We start from the raw sequence: 18,390 nt of genomic DNA, 5'->3' as shown, positions 1-18,390 counted from the left end.
CTGGTAAGATGCAGTCCATCCAGACTGGTCTACGCAATAGAAACCAAGAGGCGCTCAGTTCCCGAAGGCGAGGAGTGCCCAGATGTTGTACCATGCACACACGGCATTTGCAGTCCAGGAGTGCTTTTGCCATCTCGTTTGTTATTGATCCGTCCATTGTGTAGTACAAACATGACAATCAGGATTCCTGCTTTTGAGAGTAGAATGAGCGGAAGAATTCCAAAAATGCTTCCCAATACTGAGTGTATACAATTTGGAATAATTGACGTATATTTAACAAGGACCCCCTGAGTTCATAGAAATAAGGTTCCTAGACCAGGGAAAGAGTAAACATTTGATATGTAACAATCTAGGCAACCATGAAAATCAATCAAAAAATTAATAAGTGGAAGGGAATTAAGCTACAACATTACTTATTGAATTCAACAGTTTATTAAGGATTTAAAAAAACAGTATCACATTTCAAATTTAATATGTATGTTAAAAGATATAATTTAGACAATATAGACTTAAACACAATACATAAATCACATTACATAAATCACATTACATATAAAGGTACATATAGAGTTAAAAAAAAGGAGGTGACAGATTGGTACTCTACGCGCGTTTCGGCGACCAGCGCCTTCTTCTGGAGCAGCCACGAAAATTTCTAAAAAAATAGATTTACACAAAAGGAAAGATTACACACAGTAAAAGTAATATTTTACAAAGTTTAAGAAACAGTTTTCAGATTCTACAGTAGCTTAAAGTTAACCTTCCTATTTACAGTAGTCATAATATAATGACAATTCACACTTTTAGTTTCATTTCCTTGCAATACTAACTCTTTCGGGGTGAAGGACATATGGCAAAGTGATACAAACATTAAATAAAGGGACCTTTTGATAAGTGGGGACAGCGAATACCTCCCGAAGACCATTTGGTTCTTAATGGACCCTTAACAAATGAGCAGGTAGTGATTCTAGCTGTAGCGTATACTTACAAGGGATGTTGTTATATTGATGTATGGGATGTACTTTGCTTTCTTAGTTTCTATAGTGGGCAGTCCCAACCGTCAGGTTACAGGAGCTTAAAAAGGTTGTATAGTAAGAAATTACAAGATATAGTCCTAACTTATTACGACAGTGATATATATTTAGTAGTTATAAGGCACTTACATGATGTAAAGATGCAGTGTGTACAGCCCAATGGCGGCGTGTAGTCTAAATCAGACGTTAGTGTTCTATTTCCAAAAGGTAACACTGTAAGTCACAAGGGATAGAGATAATATTATATGTAAGGCCAAGCTTACTTTCTCGTTATGAAGGTATCTATATAGGTGATTTATATCTAGATATACAAAGAGTGGTTTCCAGGATAGACTCCCAGATAGGGTCATTGCTGATTAATGCTGTTAAGTCATAAGTCTTTGGGTTATCTGTTTCCTGGAGACAAAAATATTGGAATTTATGCGTCCCTTACCATAGTGCAGAGGTAAAATGGTTAGCGAATGCTGAAATCCATATGATTATTGAATTTTGATCAATGCAGAGATCGGTTATATTAGTCACACCAAGTTCTTGGATGCAGATAGACCCCAGACCTATCGTTATAACTAAACAATTAAGGGATTCATGTTATTCTTTTCATTTTACTAGAAAAAATCAGTGGATTACCTGAATGGTTAAAAGACTATAGATTGATCCCGCCGACCAGAACCTTTAGGTCATTCAAGCCAAGGATGGGCTTGGTAACTCAGTATTTTAATAGCACAATCCTCCTGATGTAGGGATTTTGATGGAGGTAGCCTCCTATACATTTGGAAAAAAAAATTCAAATTTTTTTGTGTTGACGAAAGGAAAGCTCTGTATTTAGGCATTCCTATATAATAATAGGTGAGAAGATATAACTATGTATAAGTATACCAAAAGTTTTTCTATATTAAATATCTTATTGGTTTACCTCTAATCGGGTTGGTTCACCTCCAAACGAGTTGGTTAATCGAGGTTTAAAATAACTCCCTGTCTGGAAGATAGAAGAGAACGAGTGGTGTAAGTAGCAAATATATCAAAAGTTTGAAATATCGCGTTAAGTGGTGAAGTATTCTTACCCAAAATAGATCAACAGGGCTCTCGACTTCCGGCGGCGGGACACAGGGTTTCTGCAGTTGTGTACGGATCGATAGTGTCTGAATGTGCCGAAGCTAGCGTTTTTATAGCATGGATAATGGGCAAATGTGGATCAGGTGTACTCCACATGGAGAGGGAGAAAGGACTTTCTCCTACATGGAAGTAGAAAGGGGACTGTAGCCACTGAAGGAAACCTGGTGAAGGTATTTCCTGTGAGGTCGGGGCTGGAGGGGGCTGGAATTGCTAGGGGGCCGGCATTCCCGTCGATTGACAGCTCGTCAGAATGTGGAAATTGAAAAAAGACTCGCTATTAATGGAGTTAAAAGGGGGGACTATAATTCCTCTGAAAGTATAGCGCTCAAACATTCAAATTATATATTCTAAAATTCAAGATTAAAATAACAGAAATAGCCAATATATAAGGCATATAATTTGCATCAAAAGACATTCACACAAAACTAGATAGACCCGATAAACTAAAGGTAACCTAGCATATGGCATGTTCCCACGGTATTTCGCTATTCATCCCCTGGCGAAAGGTGTTGAAAACAAAAATCCAAAATACCTCCCTTTTCTTTCTGATGGCCAATCCACCATTAATGTCTGAGGTCTAGATCTTTTCTAAGACTCGCCATGAGAAGTCTTCAGCACTATGCCCTTTTTCAAGGAAGTGTTTTACCATTGGGGCAGCAAGTTTTTTTGTTCTAATCGCGGAACGATGCTCATTGAGGCGCGTCTGAATCCTACGGGAGGTTTCTCCCACATACCACAGGAGACAGGGGCATTGTATAAAGTAGACCAGGTTCGAGGATCTACAGTTCCACATTTCCTTTGCAGTTGTTTTGTGTCCATTGGGAGTGAAATCCTCTCCTCTCAAGATGTTAGTACAGGAGGAGCAGGAGGAACAAGGGAAGGTTCCTTTGATTGGGTTATTTGTCACAATCGACCTTTGCGTCAGATTTCTTCCACACTATAAAAACGCTAGCTTCGGCACATTCAGACACTATTGATCCGTACACGACTGCAGAAACTCCGTATTTTGGGTAAGAATACTTCACCACTTAATGCGATATTTCAAACTTTTGATATATTTGCTACTTACACCACTCGTTCTCTTCTATCTTCCAGACAGGGAGTTATTTTAAACCTCGATTAACCAACTCGTTTGGAGGTGAACCAACCCGATTAGAGGTAAACCAATAAGATATTTAATATAAAAATCTTTTGGTATACTTATACATAGTTACATCTTCTCACCTATTATTATATAGGAATGCCTAAATACAGAGCTTTCCTTTCATCACCACTAAAAAATTTGAAACATTTTTTCCAAATGTATAGGAGGCTACCTCCATCAAAATCCCCACATCAGGAGGATTGCGCTATTAAAATACTGAGTTACCAAGCCCATCCTTGGCTTGAATGACCTAAAGGTTCCGGTCGGCTGGATCAATCTATAGTCTTTTAACCATTCAGGTAATCCACTGATTTTTTCTAGTAAAATGAAAAGAATAACATGAATCCCTTAATTGTTTAGTTATAACGATAGGTCTGGGGTCTATCTTCATCCAAGAACTTGGTGTGACTAATATAACCGATCTCTGCATTGATCAAAATTCAATAATCATATGGATTTTAGCATTCGCTAACCATTTTACCTCTGCACTATGGTAAGGGACGCATAAATTCCAATATTTTTGTCTCCAGGAAACAGATAACCCAAAGACTTATGACTTAACAGCATTAATCAGCGATGACCCTATCTGGGAGTCTATCCTGGAAACCGCTCTTTGTATATCTAGATATAAATCACCTATATAGATACCTTCATAACGAGAAAGTAAGCTTGGCCTTACATATATTATTATCTCTATCCCTTGTGACTTACAGTGTTACCTTTTGGAAATAGAACACTAACGTCTGATTTAGACTACACGCCGCCATTGGGCTCTACACACTGCATCTTTACATCATGTAAGTGCCTTATAACTACTAAATATATATCACTGTCGTAATAAGTTAGGACTATATCTTGTAATTTCTTACTATGCATTCTTTTTAAGCTCCTGTAACCTGACGGTTGGGACTGCCCACTACAGAAACTAAGAAAGCAAAGTACGTCCCATACATTAATATAACAACATCCCTTGTAAGTATAGGCTACAGCTAGAATCACTACCTGCTCATTTGTTAAGGGTCCATTAAGAACCAAATGGTCTTCGGGAGGTATTCGCTGTCCCCACTTATAAAAAGGTCCCTTTATTTAATGTTTGTATCACTTTGCTATATGTCCTTCACCCCGAAAGAGTTAGTATTGCAAGGAAATGAAACTAAAAGTGTGAATTGTCATTATATTATGACTACTGTAAATAGGAAGGTTAACTTTAAGCTACTGTAGAATCTGAAAACTGTTTCTTAAACTTTGTAAAATATTACTTTTACTGTGTGTAATCTTTCCTTTTGTGTAAATCTATTTTTTTAGAAATTTTCGTGGCTGCTCCAGAAGAAGGCGCTGCTCGCCGAAACGCGCGTAGAGTACCAATCTGCCACCTCCTTTTTTTAACTCTATATGTACCTTTATATGTAATGTGATTTATGTAATGTGATTTATGTATTGTGTTTAAGTCTATATTGTCTAAATTATATCTTTTAACATACATATTAAATTTGAAATGCGATACTGTTTTTTTAAATCCTTAATAAACTGTTGAATTCAATAAGTAATGTTGTAGCTTAATTCCCTTCCACTTATTAATTTTTTGATTGAATTTCATGGTTGCCTAGATTGTTACATATCAAATGTATACAATTTGGAATAACTCAGAGGATTGTCTGAAAGGTGCTAAGAAACTCTAACCCTATGCTCTGAAATAGGTGTACAATACCACTCGTATCAAACATGTTAACGGTACGACCTACCATTTCTGCAAAATGAAAGGGGCAGTTTGCACGTTTAAGTGCCTGTATCTCAGTCTAGGTTCATGCGATACTGAGATCAAAGGTCTCTCGGGCGGAGTTTAAGGTTACGGTTTGCTGTAATAGCATGGCTTTCAGTCGACTCAAAGTATCAAACTGTATAAAGGTAACATTCAACGAAGGCCATAATGCCACCTCCCTGACTTTACTTGTTGGGGGAAACAATACTTGCATACAGCAAGTAACCCTGGAGTTGACATTGACCAGATAGGCAATGCCCGGAAGCATCCCACAGCAACCTTGATCTTTCAGCATCAAGGTTGCTGTGAGAGCAGCTCGAATGCTGGTGTAATCACGGCAACTGGAGTCCCTTTCATGTGGCAGGACAAGTTCGCTACTAAACCATTACAAGCTCCATGCAGGGAAATATCCTGGCACATGAGAGAATCATTTAATGTGCTCTTGCAGTTTGTATCACTTAGAAACACTTCTCGATACCCACTTCAGCATCGGAATCTGTATGGTAACTCCCAAGATTCCTTAATGTATTCCTTACCCATATTCATATTTGCCTGCCTGCCTTTTCTCAAGGCAATATTGAAATTGAAAAGTAGTGACCAGTAGAATTATGTGGCCATGGAGTAGCCATTCTGTGTGCGGTGATTCTAATTCTGCCACTGTGAATTATAATCTAGCCAGTTTTTCAATACCCAGCATTGTATATTTTGTCACCTTTGTGCAATTTCTGTCTGTTCATCTGTTAGATTGTTTTCCGAAAACAAAGACGTATTGTTGATATAACGCCAAGGCAATTAACCTGCATGCAAAGACTGTAGTGTCCAGCTTAATAACATATTAGAACGTAAATGATATTGCCCGTGCTTTAATATTGCCAAATTCGGTTCCAGTATGTCTATCGCAGCAGATACAATGTTGCCTAAGGAATATATCCTGGAGGTCAAAGTTGTTAACCCATTGTCCACCACTGCTAGAGATTTTTCTTGATTTATACGGTCTATTTCCCGTAATCTCTCAGCGGCCTCTTGTAGGGATATTTTCTAAATTTCATTGTAGGCAGCATAAATGCCAGCATATATGAAACGTTGTTGGCGTCGTCTCCTAGGACCTTGTAAAAATCCCTAAGATCCATGTCTTATGTGAGTAAGGACAAGTGCTGTTTCACTTCTGTGAGTGTTCAGGTTTCTAGCCAATCTAGACACAACTTCCCAACACTATAGGATGTGACTACCCCTGGATGTTCTCTCTGTACATAGCGTGGGTCTGGCCTATGGATACTGAACCCTTCGGTCGTACCCTAGAATCTGTCCTGACATCTATTCATATGTAAGGTCCAAACCAACCATTCTTTCCAATTAGGGTCTGTTCTATTGTACTGTGAAATATCATCTACTGATGCCCCTTCCTGTGAAGTTGAATTTTCCCACTCCTCCATCTGTGATGGTGTTGGAAACCGAGTTGTGCTCAGGTCCTTGTTCTTGGCTAATCCAATAAAGGATGTCTGTTGCACAGTGTCAGTTAGAAATATCATCTGCTGTGGAATGATGCATGCTTTAAATACTGCTTCTGTTCCCTGGACTTGCCAGTCCCTAGAACCCCATACTGATTATAAGTCAATTGTGTCCTTCCATAGGTCAAACCCCGGTTCAGACAATTGGGTGATAAAGGAAGCAGAGTAAATCTGTTTGGTGTTTGTCAACATAATATTCAGTGCCAATGTGGATCCGACTTTATAATAAAATGAGGTTGGGTCAGATGTGTGAAACCCTGAAAAGTATGAACATTTCTGTGAAAATATTTGCGATTTACTCTTTGGTGGTGTAGGGCAATGTTCCCACTGGTGATACTCAGATACATTTCTAGGTGTTATAGATTTGTGTAGGAAAGGATGACCATAATGTTGGTAACAGTACAAAGTGTCATAGTCTGAAGAACGTTCTAACATTTCAGTATTTGGAAATGCAGCAGTTTTCTCGAAATCAGACAACATGTTATTAAAAGTTTCACTGTCCCAATCATCAGAAAGTGTACTGGAGGTAATGATATCCCTCAATGAAATTTTAAATACATTAGAAAGTTTTAAAAGTTCAGTAGGACCGAATATATCGAAATCAACCTTGTCCCAAACTATACCGTCTAGTATAGGAACTGCTGTAATGTTCACTGATGACAAGTCTCCGTTCTCGATGAGTTGATAGATGTGGCTTCAGAATCAAATTTACTTTGTGGGCTGCAGAGCTTTGTTGAGGGTATCATCCGTTAATAAGCATTCTAAAAGTTATAACTAATCCTAGCCAGAAAAGAAAGAACAATATCCCAGTAAATACCCATAGTTCTACCCAAGGCGATACCAGGTAAGTCTTTTGAATAAAGTTAAAAAAGTCTTTAACTTGTTGTTTGTGTGATTTTTTGGCTGGCGTCGTTTCTGGTTCAATTGGATCCAAAGAAAACGTATCAAAGTTAATGAAGTAGCCACAAGCAGTCCGATCAATTGTTTGACTTGCATCAGGATTTGTTGAAATCGTATTTTGCTCTTGATGAGGCATGTTGACGTAGACGTATGTATTAGGTCTGAATGCAATTTGTTACTTTGAGTTTCATTTTGAAGTCAAACTTCTGGTTCAAGTGGAACGAGTTCCATAGCATTGTTGCATAGTCCTTCATTCCCCACAGGAGCCTCTTCGAACTTGATGAGTCTTTCTGTTTGAACTTCTTGAATAGTAGTAAGAGGAGGGGGTCTGCTACTGTGGTGTCCATGTGGCCAACTGCTTAGTGTGATTTGAATAGGTTAATTGAGAAAACTTGTTTCTCCTTTTTTCAGGCAAGAGGCTGCAGAAGTACAATTCTATTTCCTTGTACTGCTAGGACTGGTACAGGCTTTCTGTAGGATGGCCCAAATTATATTTTGTCCGCTAATTTCTCTCTGACCAGATCCCGACTTTTGGGATCCAGCCAGGTCTTGTTGTGACTGCTCATTTCACCTGCATATAGCTGTGCAAGGCTCTTACTTTGTTTAGTTCCTGTAAGATAGCCAAACAGTTATGGATGTCAAAATGTATTTTACCCGCTACTGTGCCTTCACAATCAAGATCAGGTACCCGCATTCTCATCCCAAATAGGACCTCTTATTAAGTGACACCTCCTAGAGAACTTCTAGGCTGATTATTGAGTGTTCTCTGTACTCCATATAAATGAGCACCCCCACTACCGCCCTTGCCTAATACCCTAGTTGTTAAAGATTGTTTAAGTCTCGGTTATTCTTTTCCACAACCGAATTTCCCTTAGGATGGTACAGAGAGGAGTGCCACAATGCTACACCCATATTTTCCATGGCCTCTTTGTAAGCCTGAGAGCTAAATGATGGGCCACGGTCAGAATGTAAAGTGCCAACTGTGTATGTCCCTATGAAGACTAACACATTTTGGCTAACAGTTCGAGCATCAGCTGAGCGCTGAGGCCAAACACAAAGGAATCTGAAGCATAAATACACTGCCATTGAAATATACTTGTAAGCCCCATCAGATTGTAAAGGACCGCTGTGGTCCAGAAACACACAAGCAAGAGGTTTGTCTGATTTAAATAATGGTGTCTGTGCCGGGCGTGTTATTGTGTAGCCTTTCATCTGCTGGCAGATGTCACATTTCAAGACAAATGGCCTGATTAGGATTGCGGTGAATCCGCATCCTCCGGGCCGGCGGAAGCCACCACCAGCCCGGAGGATGGGGATTCACCGCTCGGTGATAGAAAAGACCCCCCGCCAGATTAGGATGGCAGGGGATCGGGAAGACCGTCCGCAGCTTTTCCGCCGCAGTCCCGCAGTGGAAAAGCTCTAATATGGTGGCGGTGTCTATCAGACACCGCCAGCCATATTAGGATGCATGGGGAAACATGCTTTCCACAGCAGTTTTTCCGCCGTGGAAAAGCATGTGGTCTTTTCTGTCTGGGGGCCCATTGCGGGCCCCCAGGGTGTCAGGGGGTGGGGGGTGCACATGGGGGTACCTATGGTAACCCCCTGCATTTGCTTGCACATAGCGGCATGCTCCGCGTGGGTACCTGCCGCTTTGTGCATGCAAATGCACTGCATGTATTTTTAGCATTACGGCGGGTGCTGCTTCAAGCAGCACCTGCCGCAATGCTAAAAATAAAGGATGTGACCGCCAGGGTGGCGGTCACATCCTAATTCGCATGGAGGGACCACCGCTGCCCCAGCGGACGATCCCTCCACCTCTGGGGTGGCGAACGGACGCAGGTCCGTCCGCCATTAAAATGACCCCCAAAGTCTTTAGTTTGCTTTTTTAAACCTGGCCAATAGTGCTGTTTCACTAAAGAAATAGTCGCTGTACCCCCTGTATGCGCAGAACCCAAACCCTTATGTGCTGCAATAATCAAGCCTTGCCTACAATCCATATTTGGTATTAACCCTGGGCAAAGCACTACGCTCCGCTCGCGTAGTTTGCAAAGTTTGCGCTACTTCACACTACGCAAATTGCACATAGCACAGCGCAAACACCCATAGCGTAGTGCAGCGGTCATTTTTTGATTGCTCTCAGTCCTCATCGTTAAGTTGGCGATCGTGAGAAAGCAAAATGACATCCCGGCGAGACTTTTTCCTCTTTCGCGATCAGCAACATTAAGTTGCCTCATCGCGAGCATGGAAAATAAACCTTCCGGCGAGATTCTCAATGCGGGGAGGTCAGATTTCTCATTGTGAGTGGTCGCGTATGCTCGCGACCGCTCATGATGAGAAACTATACCAGTCCGCGCTGAGAAAGCTGCTGAGCGGCAGTAAAAGTCAGCTCTCACTGTGCAAGATGCCGTTCTCAATGCACAGTGCAGACAAGCATCTTGCACTGTGCATTCATCGCGCACAGGGTACTACGCTGTTCGCGTAGTGCTACACGTAGCTCACATAGTGCGAAGTTCACTTCATGAGCTACGCATAGCGCTTCTTCGTGAACTACGCCCAGGATTAGTATTAATCTGTCCCCAATCCTGGAATCTGAGCCTATGGAATGTTGTTTTCATCTAACTTGTAGGATTACTTGAGTGGAAATGTCTTTGGTATTGCTGAGCTGCCTTTGCGCGAAGCAATGATAGCAGCCATAATCTCACCGTCTATCCTCATTTTTGACTGAGTGATTGCAGCTACAGAAGCAGTGCGTACAGCCCTTTTCGAGGCTTCATCAGCCAATTAATTCCCTTCAACGAGAATGCCATCACGTTGATGACTCAATGTGTGTATCACGTGAGTCCTTAATTGTGCCACCTTTCGCATCTTTGTACCCTTTTTGTTCCCAATAATATAAATATTCATTGTATGACTGCACACAATAAAAAGAATCACACACTTATAGTGTGGGAAATTCGTGATCCGTATTTACAAGTGCCAGTGTTAGTGCTTTTAACTCTGCTAACTGTGCCGTGCAGTCTCCTAGAGATTCCGTTTTAATGCAACTTGGATGGAACTTTCCATCCCACTTGCAACCTTTAATGATAGCATATGCTGCGCTGTATTGTTACTAACTCCCTTTGGCCGGTTGAGCAGATCCGTCAGTGTAAATAATATATTCATACTGATCTAGAGGCAAAATTTCTTTCAGTAGTGGACATTCTTGTTCATATTGCAGGAATGCTTGTGTTTTTAGACTTGGATCAAATCTATATTTAACGTCTGTTGCAGCAAGAGAATTAGCCATTGTATCCATCTCGTATGTAAGGCTTTTGTGTTTGGTATGCTAGCCTTTGTTACAGCTTCTAAAGCTGGTACTGGGGTAACAACAAATGTGCGTTTTCCCTGAGCCAGAGCTCTTTCTCTTGGTATCGCGGTCCGAACTGCTGTCAGGATTTTTTCTGTTGAAGTGAAACACATTTCTACGTTTGTATACAGATGTGATTTGTAAGCAATTGGTACTGTTTCGCCTTCATTGAAGGTCAAATAACTTTGTCGTTATTTTGAAGCGAGACGGCATCATGGAGAGAGAATCACGAGGATTGTAAAAGTATCACATCATTGTGTATTGGATAAAAGTGGAGAAAATTACAAAACGGTCTGGTTTACCAAGGACTTATATCTGTGTACCAATAACATCAGTGACTCGCTGTGACTTTTTGAAAGTGGATACATCGTTATATACACATCAGAATTGCTCTTGGATATCCTTGAAAGATTAACGTAGGAGTCCCTAATGATCTTCAGTTATATGGACTCGTATATTTTGGAATGATAGCACCAAGGTGCAGAAGTTTAGCTTTTTTCTTTGTTCCCTGGGAAGTGTATGCGTGACATCTGGATAGGTCCTGAGGATGCGCGTCGACCTTGTGCGGAGTCCTTGGTTCGTCTGGGACTCTTTTTCTGGTAGGAGGATTGTCTTGCCAGATATCACTCAACTATGTACAGATATAGTATGAATGTAGCTGTGGTGAGAGTGTGTGTATCTGTGGGGTTGTAATTTGATTATATGTATTTATTCTTTTCCAGGGTTAATTGTTCTTTGGTATAATCCATATATATATGTTGTATGTTTTTTGATTGCAAAATAGTGTATTGTATTAATATGGAATCATGAAGATGAACAACTGTTAAAAGAAATGAAAAATTTTGTTGGATAATATGAACTCTAATATTTTTTAAAAAAGAACATGAAATAATAATAAAAGAATAATGAGAAGAGTTGAATGCTTTCTTAATGTTTATTAATTTGATGAAATGCATTTGAACTTAGTCAATAGTTAAAAGTGTGTAGGTCACCGAGGGAAATATTTTGTATTGGGTCAAATAACTTCACCCGCATTGACCCACTATTACACCAATCACTAGGTTGCGTACGTTTACATGTGTCTGTAAGTGTTTTGAAGCTATCATGTCTTCTTGTGGTGAACATAGGATATTTGTGTGTTCTTGTGTCCATTTTCCAACTGAAAAGTAGGTTTTATTAAGTTGTAGAAAGGTTTTACTCTTTCTGCGTAATCCCAAATGTATGTTCTGCCAAAATTTAGGAATCCCAGTATATATTGTACATTTTTGTAATGATTCTGGAGGTTGGAGCAGCGCATACTTTTCTAAAAAGTCAGCTGCCGGGCTTTTCCCTTCAATTGAAAGCTCATTGCCTAAAAACAGGACACTGAGGTGGGCTATTTTTGATTTCTTAAAATTAAATTTGTAGCCCTCACAGGTGAATCCCATAAATATGGTGCTCACCCTGGTCAAGTGCCTTTTTGAGTCATTGTCCATCAGGTAAATATCATCCACGTAGGACAATGCTTCCTCATCAAGATTTTGTAGTAACTCAGTTGCTCTTGCTGAAAATAACCTTGGGCTGTTCTTATACCCCTGGGGGAGATGACAAAATTGTTGCTTGGACCCTAACGCTGAGAATGAGGTCAAAAACCTGTTTTCAGGTGCTATATTTTGGCAGAAAAATCCATTTGAGATATCAAATGTTGTTTAGTATTTTTTCCTCACAAGGTTATTCATTAATACGGCACTGTGTGCATTTTGGACAGCGAATGTCTTGGTGCAAGTGTTTAATTGTCTGTAATCTAAAACTAGACAATATGCATTGTCGGGTTTCATGACTGGAAACAAAGGATTGTTCATTGGTGAGGTGCATTTTTCAATGAACCCTTGATATTCAAGTTGATCTAAGATCTCCCTGACTTACTTCTTGCTTTATTGGATATTGCCTTTGTGCATTTGGTGAAACTTTTAACGGGATCACTTGGTGGGTTGAATTCTCATCCCATCCGTTATGATTTTTGTATAATGCTGGAACTTGGGCTACTGACCACTCCCGTGCATATGTGTGTTTAAGATGAAAGGGAACGAAGTCGGAGAAGGCTGGTAAAATTGCATTTTCTCCCCTAGGGCCCTCCATAAAGAATGCTGGTGGCCAATCTTATTCAGCTCACAGGATGTCATACCCAGATGACATGTTCTTACAAAAGATACCATTTACATTTCTGGGCTTGTCCCCCTCAATCCAGAGTGTTATTTCATATAACTTATGTGGGATACTCACTCTCGTATCTGGTGTTTCCACTGTGATGTAATCATTCAAGTCTGCTGTCACCAGAAATTCCATCAGGTTCTTGTGAGCTATTGCTACTTCTGACGCACTGTCTTTCATCATCAGAGCCCATTCCCTGTTCAGAAATTGTGTCCTCAGGGTTCTGGGCATGTCCGATTTTCAGGCCTGCAAATTTCTTTTTCTTAAACTGTGGTTTTGATTTTGTCTTTTCTTCTTTTTTCGAAGTATAGTCTTGAGCGTGATGTTTGTCTCTGGACTTTGTACGATCTTCTTGTCTTTCTGACCGTCCTTTCCTCTCAGAATTTTTCGATGAACCCTGAAAGGAACAAGTGGAATGTGTATCAGTATCCTGATACCTGTCAGGTTTCCTGATATTATCCCTGTTCCTGAAATTATACCTCTTTTCAGAGGGCTCCTGTGGAGGACATAAGCCTCGGGATTGAGATCTATTCCCTTTAAAGTTTTGTTGTTTTTTATTATTGTCCCACTATTTTTTTAGAAGAAGCAGGTGTCTGCTTAGAAGTGTCCTTTTCGGGACTGCCAAACAGTTGTGGTTTTAACAATTTCCCACCCAAACTGTTTCAGCCTAAGTCTGCATATGCAGTTTCAATTATTTTTGGTAGTTTGTGTTCCTGTTCTAAAGGACTGAACTCCCTTAGGCGTTGGCCGAACACGACTGAAGCTGCTTCCCCTTTAATATTAGTGAATATTATGGCTGATACCTGGTCATAGTTATTTAGCAACTTCATCCCTAAGTTCAGAGCAGGTTCAGATCTGTACTCGTTTCATATTTGTCTTAATACCTCTGGTATCACCGCTAATGAAGGTATACCATGCGTTCTGGAACATTTGACAGCAAAGACTGCACCCCAAGTGGTACAATCCTCTAATTGTGGTGTTATCCCAATGGGCAAGCAGATTGTTAGCATTCTGTGTTTTTCAACAAGAGTAGTATTCGGGAATACTGCCTCGAGCTGAGTTATTTTCTGAGCTACCCAGAATGGCATTTTGTGCGCATTTTGCCTATTACTGCATGTAATGTTTGTGGAGTCATTTTAGTTGCTGTTCCCTGAGAATGAATTCCATTTGTGCAACTGTTGGTTCGACTGTGAAAGTCCTCATGATGAATTGCGTCAAGTTTCTGTAAATTTGTAATAAATTGTTGTGTTGGATGAGTAAGACTGGCTGTGGCATTGTGTCAATGTCAGAATAAAGTGTGTAGGCTGCTAATATCGGCCATGTCGCTCCGGGTCTTCCTAACGGACCAAGCCTTATTAGACCCGGGATCCCTGGTTGGCTGAGGTAGGTACCTTATGCAAAGTAAGGGGTAAGTGGTAATATTTGCAGCCTGTCTGCACAGTGTGATCGTATTCTGCCCGTTGCTGGCACTTCGAAGATTATAGTGTGGCTATTGCACTTTTTAATTATTGTGTGTTATTTTAATTTAATTTGCACCGAAAACCGGAAGTATACTGGAAGGGAACCGTTCTAGGAACCACATCTTTGTACAATTCTAAGGGTGTCTGATATCACCTAAAAGTTTTAATATCTTTTAAAAAGCAATCCTTACCTGGTCCTTAACTTTGCTCGAGCGTTTTCGCCCCCTGGCGGTACCCGGATGCTTACCGGAACCGCACTGCACATGGGGTTGACGCTCTAGTCCTTCTCTTTCTCCACTAGTAGATAACACATGATGCAGCGACTGCGCTGTGAGTAAGGGGTAAGATTTGCAACCTGTCTGCACAGTGAGATCGTATACTGCCCGTTGCTGGCACTTCGAAGATTATAGTGTGGCTATTGCACTTTTTAATTATTGTGTGATGTTTTAATTTAATTTGCGTCGAAAACCGGAAGCATACTGGACGGGAACTGTTCTAGGAACCTGTTACGGGTGCGGGATGAATAGGCAACACGTTAATTTTAGTCTTCTTAGGCTTTATTTTAATATACAGGGAATCTGAACTCTTCTTCCTGTTGGATACAGTTCCTCGCGGTGATCGACTTCTCGCCGCTTTCTTATCCCGGATTCTGCAGATTCTGTTCGACGACCTCTATCGGGTTTCCGTCGGGGTATTGGCTCGTCGGTTTCCGTCTTGCCGCTCGGTGCAAACAGAAGGAGATAACAGGGTATGAGTTCGTTGTTCGCGCGGTCTAAGACCTTAAGGGAAAGGGAGTGAGGATCAAACAACCCGTGATACACAGTTATAACCAAATGCCGACGTGAGGGTTCAGTGCTCAGGGTAGGGGAGGGATACCAGGGATGTGGGATTACTTGGGTTACTCAGTAAACAGTCCCTTACGACTGGCCCAGCCCTTGATTTTGTCCCCTACCTGTGTGAGCCATACACCTCCCGCGGGTGTATGGCTGGGCGGCTCGTGGTGTCGGTGGCCTCCTGGCTTCTCCTTATTCTCGTCCGTTTCTCCGTCCGTCGATCTTTTCTCCTCGAACTCCTCGAACTCCGCCAAACTCTTCTCCGCTCTACTTCCTCCTTCCTCTCCGCTCCGCTCTCCCACTCGCTCCCTCCGGGTGAATAAACACACTGCTGATTCGTCGTTCTTGGTATAAGACGTCTCTGCGTCTTGTGGTGACTCCTCCCAGTCATAGGTCCAGTCTGAATTAAAGGGCCATTGTCCCGATTGTATTTCAAAATCCGTGTCGATGGTCTGTGGAGAGTACAATGAATGAGAGGTAGTAGTAGACATCTGGTTACGCGAATCTTGTCCACCTCCCTGCAATTGGGAAATACCCACGTCGTTACATACCTCCCCCTCTGGACACTCACGATCGGTGAGTGGGTGACGAGACAGAAAGTCAGCGCCTACATTATCAGTGCCTTTCCGATGATGAATAGAAAAGACGTATGGCTGCAGAGATAGGAACCTGCGTAGAACTCTAGCATTATTAGCTTTGTTGCGGGCCATCCACAGCAGCGGTGCATGATCAGTGAAAAGGTCAAATCGACGTCCCTCTAGATAATATGCCAGTTTATCAATAGCCCATTTAATTGCGAGGCATTCTTTTTCGATTGTGGCATATTTCAATTCACGAGGGAACAACTTTCTGCTGACATACAAAATTGGATGGTCATGACCATCGGAGCCCACTTGAGAAAGAACGGCCCCAATGCCATAATCCGATGCATCAGTATGCAAAGAAAAAGGGCGAGAAAAATCGGGGGACGAGATTACTGGAGTCGAGGTAATAATAGACTTCAGTATCCTAAAGGCCTCCTGCATTTGTACTGTGGGCCCCACTGGCGTAGATTCTTTCCCCGCGTCTCTCAGCGCATCCATAAGGGGGGCGGCTATATCGGCAAACTGCGGAATAAACCGTCGGTAATAACCGACAAGTCCCAAAAAAGATCTCAATTCCTTCCGATTCGAGGGAATAGGAGTGTCGGCAATTGCCCTAACTTTTTCAATTTGTGGTTCAATCAACCCGTGTCCCAAAACATAGCCAAGGTATTTAACCTTTTGGAACGCCATCTTACATTTCTTAGCGTTGACAGTAAGTCCCGCTTTTTGGAGAGCCAACAGCACCTTGCGCAGATGCCGGAGATGCGTCCGCCAATCTGGACTGTAGATCACAATGTCGTCCAGATAGGCGGACGTGAACTCGGACAACCCCGCTAAAACAGTGTTCATTAGACGTTGGAACGTCGCTGGTGCCCCGTGAAGCCCAAAGGGGAGTACTGTGAATTCAAAATGTCCCTCATCTGTTGAAAAGGCAGTTTTTTTGGCACCCTCGGGCCGTAGTGGTACTTGCCAATAACCCTTAGTTAAATCGAGGATAGAGATGTCTTTTGAGTTGCCCAGTTTCTCAATTAATTCATCCACTCTAGGGATGGGATAGGCATCAAAGAGGGAAATGTCATTTAAAGCACGAAAGTCCATACAAAACCTCCTGCTGCCGTCAGGTTTAGGTACCATGACAATGGGACTGGACCAATCACTTTTAGAAGGTCGTATAACACCCATGCGAAGCATCTCATCAACTTCCGTTTTGATAGCCGCTCTCCTGGCCTCAGGGACTCGGTACGGTCTAATCCTAACCTTCTTGTCAGGGGGAGTCACGATACAATGTTTAGCTAGGGATGTTCGCCCTGGGCGATTGGAAAAAACGTCACCATACGTTTCCAGTGTGTGTCTCAGTTCTCATTTTTGGTGTTTAGTCAGTTCTTCGTTTTGGACAACTTGTTCACAAGTAGAAACATTATTCGGGGAGACATCAGTCATATGAATTTCAGCGGGGCGGGGACCCAACCACTTTTTTAAAAGGTTGATGTGGTAGGACTGTTCTTTGTTTGGATTGATCTGTAATTTATAGCTAGTACGACCAATTACTCCGATCCCTTTATAGGGACCCATCCATTCGGCCTTAAACTTATGAGAGGAGGAAGGCAGCAGAACCAAGGCCCAGTCATTGACTAGGAGCTGCCTCCACTTTTTTCCCCGGTCATAAGCAATTTTTTGTTTATGTTGGCTAGTCTCAAGGTGAGCCCATGCCAAATCCCTCAATTTTCAAATTTTAGATTTTAGACCCCTAGCGTAGTCAAGGGTTGTCGATGTTTCTTCTGATGTTTCATTAATCCATGCATCCCTAGTCATTTCCAAAAGGGAGCGGGGTTGACGCTCGTACAACAGCTCAAAGGCCGACACTCCCATGCTGCTCTGTTTCTGTGCTCTCATTGCGTATAAGGCTAGTGGTAACATCTTGTCCCAATCGGCCCGCTAACTTCCATCATTTTGCGGAGAGTGGATTTCAGGGTACGGTTGTAACGTTCCACCAGTCCGTCTGTCTGAGGATGGTAAACAGAGGTACGGATCTGGTGGATGTCCAACGTGCTACAAATCTCCTTCATTAATTTGGAAATGAACGGAGTACCTTGGTCCGTCAAAATTTCTTTGGGAAAACCGACCCTACTAAAAAGTTTGATCATTCTGTCACCAACTTGTTTTGAATTAGCAGCAGACAAAGGAAATGCCTCCGGGAATCTCGTGGCAAAGTCGACCACGACTAATGTGTGTTGAAACCCCTTCTTAGTTTTAGGCAACGGTTTAATAAGGTCCATGCCGACTCATTCAAACGGCTTCCCAATAACGGGCAACGGTTGAAGAGGGACAGCCGGAGGTTTGACCATATTCATTCTCTGGCATATCTCGCACGTGCTACAATATGATTCAGTGTCCTTATAAATCCCCGGCCCAAAAAAATGTCTAAGGATATTTTGAGTGGTTTTTTCGGCGCCGGCATGGCCGGCAACCAGATGGCTATGTCCAAAAAAAAGAACTTGCTCTCCAAAAGACACAGGGACCAG

The sequence above is a fragment of the Lissotriton vulgaris genome, chromosome 4_1 (assembly GCF_964263255.1).
Source record: "Lissotriton vulgaris chromosome 4_1, aLisVul1.2, whole genome shotgun sequence".
In the NCBI taxonomy this organism is placed as follows: Eukaryota; Metazoa; Chordata; class Amphibia; order Caudata; family Salamandridae; genus Lissotriton; species Lissotriton vulgaris.
Note: the sequence above shows the minus strand (reverse complement) of the source record.